This window comes from Neofelis nebulosa, chromosome 15 (assembly GCF_028018385.1).
Source record: "Neofelis nebulosa isolate mNeoNeb1 chromosome 15, mNeoNeb1.pri, whole genome shotgun sequence".
NCBI lineage: Eukaryota > Metazoa > Chordata > Mammalia > Carnivora > Felidae > Neofelis > Neofelis nebulosa.
In genome coordinates this window covers 74,216,908-74,224,131 of record NC_080796.1, presented here as the reverse complement: position 1 = coordinate 74,224,131, position 7,224 = coordinate 74,216,908, and positions in this window count along the sequence as shown.

Here is a 7,224-nt window from a genome sequence, read left to right as displayed (position 1 = left end):
TACCAGAGGGCTGATTCTGTTCTCACCTTCGTTGGCTCCTCAACAAGCACCTGTCCTTGAGCACCCGGAGCTTTATACCCGGCAAAGTAAGAGGCCCGCCCCTGTGGCCTTCAGCAGCCGACCAGCTGCCCTCAGGTCAGAGCACAAGTAAATATGTAATTACAGATTTACAGAGAAACGCTCTGAAAGAAAAGACCTACAGGTCCCTGCTCCCCTCTCAGAGGTCGCGCGCCGGGCCGCTGTGACCCTGAGGCTGCTCCACGGACCCCCCTGTGCACCCTGTGTCTGGAATGATGCACCTTCCCTACCTTCTGCTCTGGAAATTGCCTCCCTGTGTGAACATGCTGGAAGCAGGAGAGAAAGCCCCCGGTCTTTTCAAGTTCCAGTGAAGGAACTAAAAACCATTTCTATCATTTTTTTAAGTTTATTTTGAGAGAGAGTGTGTGTGGGAGTGGGGGGAGGGGCAGAGAGACAGAGAGGGAGACAGAGTCCCAAGCAGACTCTGAGCAGTCAGCACAGAGCCCGACCGAACTGTGAGATCATGCCCTGAGCCGAAACCAAGAGTCAGACGCCCAACCAACTGAGCCACCCAGGTGCCCCTAAAAAACATTTTTAAATGACAAAGTAATATAATAGGCATATTATGCAAAAATCGGAAAATAGAGAAAAGGGGAAAAAAATTGGTCAAGATTCCCAAACCTTCCCAACCATTCTGTCTTCTAGTCTTACTTCCTGTGCATTTCTTTCCTGATGTGTCACACAGGGTCACTGTAGAAACATGTAAACTAAAGTACAAGTTCATAGAAGCAGGAAAAAAGTCCATCTACAGGCAATCATCACTAATTTCAGCACATCTTCCTATCTGAACTATCTTATGATGACGGGTGCCTGGGTGGCTCAGTTGGTTGAGTGTCCAACTACAGTTCGTGAGTTCAAGTCCCACGTTGGGCTCACGGCTGTCAGCACAGAGCCTGCTTCAGAGCCTCTGTTCCTCCCTCTCTCTCCCCCTCCCCTGTTCACGCTCTCTCAAAAATAAATAAACATTAAAAAATAAAACGAAATAAAAGAAATGAACTATCTTGTGTATCATCACAAGATACATACATAATTTTGCCTATTTTTTCTAGGTGATAAGTCTGAAAAAAATAACATGATAACGTAACAACCACAATGGCAAGAGGACCTTGGCACTAAGGACGCTTTTGTCTACGATGAACAGGAAACCTCAATTCAAATTGCTTAAACATTAAGAACACGTCCGGGCTCACCTCACCGGAAGCCCACAGGCGGGGCCGGCTTCCGAGGGACTCTGGCAAAAGGTCACTAATACCACAAGGGACCCGGGTGCTTTCTGTGGGCTCATTCTTGACGTTCATTGTCAGCTTAATCCTGAAGGTTTTAGGCTATTTAGAGGCCCACTTACAGCGGGTAAGAGGAGACTGCTTCAGGGCCTCTCCCAGAAAAACCAGGTAAACCGTCCCCAGAAACCTCCAACGATTCTCTCCTCTGGCCTCGCTGGTCCCAAGCGTGGCACGTGGTCACTGCCGCGTCCGTCAGGCAGGGAGGATGGGAGCGTCTTTAGGGCTGTCCTGGAACCGAGTGTGGGAAATGGGCGGATTCCTGAATAAAATGTCAATTCCCATGGAGGGAGGAGTGGGTGCTGGGTGGGCAATGGAGACCACCACATGGTTTTCTGTGCGGCATCTCTCTCCATCCAAAGTATTTTCTCCTGTGATCTTCTAACAAAGTCTCATCCACCTTCCAACCTCATCCACCTTCCACACCGTGTGGCTTGGCAAGACAGCCTAGGGCTTGGGATCCTCTTTAAATAATCCGAGAGCCAATAATTCAAGATTTAGCCACGGAGCATAATTTTGCAGAAAGCTGAAAACATCTCTATTCTTTTTTCTTTTTTTTAAGTTCATTTAAGTCATCTCCACACCCAACGTGGGGCTCAAGCTCACAACCCCAAGATCAAGAGTCACACGCTCCTGTGACTGAGCCTGCCCACTGGGCACCCCGAAACCACACATTTTCATGACTGACATTCACTTGCACCAAATCAGTCTCCCCGGGCATTTTTCCAAGGTGCCATTTAATTGTTCATCAAGAAGCTGGAAATTCCTGCACGTCCCCCGACCCCTTCACCCTCCACACGTCTCACATGAGACTTTGCACATTAGAATCAGAGGTGCCCGGGAGCACCTGGCTGGCTCAGAGAGTGTGCGACTCTTGATCTCAGGGTCTGAGTTCAAGCCCCACGCTGGGTGTGGAGCCTCACTAGAACAAACAAAAAAACAAAAATAAAAAACAGGTGCCTGAAGAACAGAACTGAGCCGTCAAGACCTTTGTGCTTGTTGTTATTCACCGAACTCCCGACAGCACCGCATGCCTGGTGTCCAGCAGATGCTCAGTAAAGGTTTGCGGACTGAAGGAAGACAGGCGGGGGCCAAAATGTTGTCTAGGAAGCAGACCTAAAGCAAATACAAAAAACCTGGGCCTCTTCCTACTTCCTACTGAGCTGGGAGTTTCAAAAGAAGTTTGGTCTGAAGTGGAGGCTTGTTTTTGTTAGTTGTTTGGGAGGCGGTGGTGGTGGCGGGTGGGTGTGAGTGGCCACCAGACCCACGTGCTCTCCTGTGGGTGTCTGAGGATCTGAAAGTAAGAGCGGCCGCAGTGTTCTGGGTGGGACCAAGTACACCTGACGGGCACACACGCTTCCCGGCCGGCAGACAGTTGGCATCGGATTGTGCTGTCCTGGGGCACGTACTCAGACTCACCTTCACACAGACCACTCGTGTGCAAGGAAACCAGGGGAAGCCTCTGATGGGGGATAGTTCTGCAGATGGGAGATTTTCTCCTGGCTCAGAGCAAACTGCACGAAACTAGCACTAAACAGCTCTGGGAAGGGCAGGAAACGACATGCCCTCACCCCCAGCAGCTTCTGTTCAAAACACTGGGTGACTTAATGATATGACCGTGTGTGCTGAGTTTTTTAGAGCAGGGACTAACAGACAAAGCTAAAACATGTCAGTAACTTTGTCTCAAGAGCAACTCACGTTTATAAGTTGATTGGAGGGGCGCCTGGGTGGCTCAGTCGGTTAAGCGGCCGACTTCGGCTCAGGTCATGATCTCGCGGTCCGTGAGTTCGAGCCCCACGTTGGGCTCTGCACCGACAGCTCGGAGCCTGGAGCCTGTTTCAGATTCTGTGTCTCCCTCTCTGTCTGACCCTCCCCTGTCTGTGCTCTGTCTCTGTCTCAAAAATAAATAAACGTTTAAAAAAAAAAAAAAAAAAAAGTTGGAGATTTCAGCATGCCCCGAACAGAAGGACTTACCAGTCTCTTGTTCCATCCAGTGGCTTCCTTCATAACAAGCTTGTCCCCCAGCCACAGCCCTTGCTCCCTCACACATGAACGACTCCACCTTCTCACTGCTCACGCCCAGCGCTCCCCAGCCCCACACCGCCCTGGACAGAGCCACTAGCACTTCCCACACCTGCTGACAAGCCCTCTGTCACTGCTTCGCACAGTCCTCCGATGCTGGCCCCGGGCTCTCCGGCATCACTCAGCCCGGAGACTCCTAATCTAGGAAAGCCTGCGTGGCTGCCATCAGAATCATCTAGGGGAGGTTTTTGTCTTAATATAGATTCCTGGATCCTATCAGAGAGCCAGCAAATCAGAATCTCCAGAAGTTACGCTGAGAAAATGAGAAAAAAGCAGAACAGCTCTTAGCAGTCTCTGCTCCAGAGCAGGCGGTACCTGGGGGCATCCCGCCGCGTACTCCACACACGGGGCGTCCCCGGCTCTAACCTGGAGCTTGCTTAACTCACCTGCCCGGCTCTCCAGCCCTGCACTGGAGTTGTCCGACATACAGGATTCTTAACTTCTCTGTTGCTCTAAGTCACACCTTTCCTCTTTCTGAGGAATCTTCATGGCCTAATTCTACCTACCAACTTAATCCAGATCTTTCAACGTTTTCTTTAATTAGTCGAGGTAACATGGCTTTATGTTGCCTATATCGCCTTGCCCCTCCCAAGCAATCATACCTCCTGGGAGCAGAAACCCCGTGTCAGGAGTCTTAAGTCAGGTTCACTAACTCGTTTTAGCCTAAAGAAGCGGGCCGTGCCCCAGCTCTGACCATCTGGACAGTGAAGGGCAACAGGTCCACAAGGCTCTACGTACAGGACAACTCGCTTATGCCGTCCGGCTGCATTTCCCTAAAAACTAAAATCCATCCTGTCCTCCAGACCATGCTTGGTCCTTTGCGCCAGACCAGCAGCAAGGCGACTCCACTCAACAGAGGACCACGTGCTTTTCGCAGACAAGAGCAGACGCAGCCCTGGCTTCCCCCGCGGATACAGCTGCGATCTAGTCCAACGCGAAGGCACGCCACTGACACACGGGTGACCAGTAAGGCAAGGAAGAACGGCGAGACTCATCTTTCAACTTCCACCGAAAAAAACTTGTCAAAATTGAGTAAAATACAAATACAGTCGCCATTTTCTTTTTTTAATCTAGTTTATGCCACACCTAATTATAACACAGTCTTAGTGGGGAGAAGAGAAAGTGTCTCTGTGTGAGAGCGTTTAGAGATATTTGAGGACAGGGCGAGCGATCTCCTTAGAGAACTCAGAGCCCCAGCCGCTTCCCCGGGGCCCCGCGCAACTCCACCACCTACGCTTCAGTCCCAGCCCAGCTGATGGACGGAGGAAGCAGTTTGAACACAAACTTTAATTCGAAGCTGAACAATCCAGGACTACCGTCAATCTGACATTTTCCGTACTGAAGCGTCTCTTAAAGCCAAGTGCTTGTCAGAGTTGACACGGACTCCTAAAAGGTAAGACTTCAATTCTCTGTCACCGTTCTCTTACCCTTCTCAGTAAGTCTGGAAGTTTCAAAAAGGAGCAACACTACCGACTATTTGTCAGGAGCTTCCTAAGTTTATTTATATATATGTATACATATATTTGTTTAATATTTCATTTTATATAGAATTACCATATATGTAAACTACTTCTATAAATATTTAACATTAAATACACTTTAAGTCTATACATATTTAAAAGTGTGTGTGAATATATATGTGATACATATCATATATATAATATATATATGATATATACATTTATATATGATATATACATATATATTTATTGTTTATATATATATATATATATATATATATATATATATATATATATATATATTTCCCCCCCCCCCCCCAAGAAAACGAATAATAGGGGTTCCTGGATGGCTCATTCACTGAAGTGTCCAGCTTCAGCTCAGGTCATGATGTCACAATTACTGAGCTCGAGCCCCGCATCTCAGCCCCTCCCCCACTTACACACGCACTCTCTCTCAAAATAAATAAATAAGGGGCGCCTGGGTGGCTCAGTCGGTTGAGCCTCCGACTTCGGCTCAGGTCATGATCTCGCAGTCCATGGGTTTGAGCCCTGCATCAGGCTCTGTGCTGACAGCTCGGAGCCTGGAACCTGCTTTCAATTCTGTGTGTGTGTCTCTGTGTGTGCCCCTCCCCTGCTCATATGTGCGCACGCACTTCCTCTGTCTCTCAAAAATAAATAAACATTAAAAAAAATTTTTAAATAAATACATAAATAAACAAACTTTAAAAAAAGGCAATAGGGGCACCTGGGTGGCTCTGTCATTTAAGCGTCTGACTTAGGCTCAGGTCATGATGTCACGATTCGTGTGTTCGAGTCCCACATCAGGCTCCACACTGAAAGCATGGAGCCTGCTTGGGATTCTCTGTCTTTCTCTCTCTGCTCCTCCCCCATTTGCACTTTCTCAAAAATAAATAACTTAAAAAAAATAAGCAATAAGGGGCGCCTGGGTGGCTCAGTCAGTTGGGCATCCGCCTTCAGCTCAGGTCACGATCTCAGTTTGTGGGTTCAAGCCCTGCGTTAGGCTCTGTGCTGACAGCTCAGAGCCTGGAGCCTGCTTTGGATTCTCTGTCTCCTCCTGTCTCTCTGCCCCTCCCCCGCTCATGCTCGCTCTCTCTCTCTCTCCTCTCTCAAAAAATAAATAAAAATGTAAAAATAATAATAATAATAATAATAATCAGCAATAAACACTAGGAATATCAGAAATCACCTCTCTTTGGTATTCGACCTCTCCTCACTTGCCTCCTCTCCGTTAGCTCTTGGTCCCACTGCTGGGCCCGGCCACACTAATTCTTTCCCTCTCTGAATTCCTGTCACATTCCCAGTTTGAAGTAACCTACTACCTTCAGATTGACATCTAGTTGTGAATGCAGATTTTATCAAAGGTCAAGAGCAGGGTATCTTATATCCCCTCAAACCCTGCACAGTCTCACAGTGCTTAGTGCAGAGGGGGCCCATGAACACTGTAACCCCACCGCCTAACCTAGTAGAGGTCAGTTTAGAAACGTGAATACTGCCTCCTCCGTTGGGTCTGATTCAACAGAGGACCCCACAGACAGGTACTGACCTGCTCAACACAACTCAAGTCACGAGGACACAAAAACACAGTCCTTTAATGTCCAAACTAAGTCCTCTACAAACACTGAGGCCCATTGATCCCACGGATAGAAGTGGAGGCAAAAGCAATGACCTGCATGTAAAGCAGTTATTCCTTAGTCCACGTTCAGTTTACACACTTGAAACTGTAACCCTCCTGCTGGAGGCAAATACGCTATTGTTTTCAATGTGTTTTTCCTGGCTCCCCACTCTGCACCGCTCCACCTCTCTCTGGATACGCTGGGGTCTCGATAGGGTCCCTCAGGCACCTGCCCCCTGCCCCAGTGGTGGCAGTTCACTCTGCACCCCCCGCTCCCCCAAAGCCATCTGACGGCACGGCCAAACACCAAGCATCCCCGAGCACCCCGGCCTGCTGGAACCAGGACAGTGGACAGTGCCCGGGGCAGGGGACTAGAGTCCGGAGTCACGCAGAGGTGGGACCCCACTCACTGAAGCACGGAGACTCTTCAGCAGTTGGACCGCGGTGCCTCACCTCCCTCTAGCCCCTCTCCCTGCACGTGCGCCGAGGTAACCTCTCTGAAGGAAGGGGTGTTCCACGGCACGTGCCCTGACACTCGACACAGCGTTCCGCACGTGGCGGGCACTCACATTTTTTGGAATCCGTACTTTCCAGAACATAAAATCTCATGGTATTAAGTCTTCTTAAAATGACCTTATGCAATAATCCCAAGCATCTGACCCACACACAAGTAAGTAAAGGAGAAGCCCAA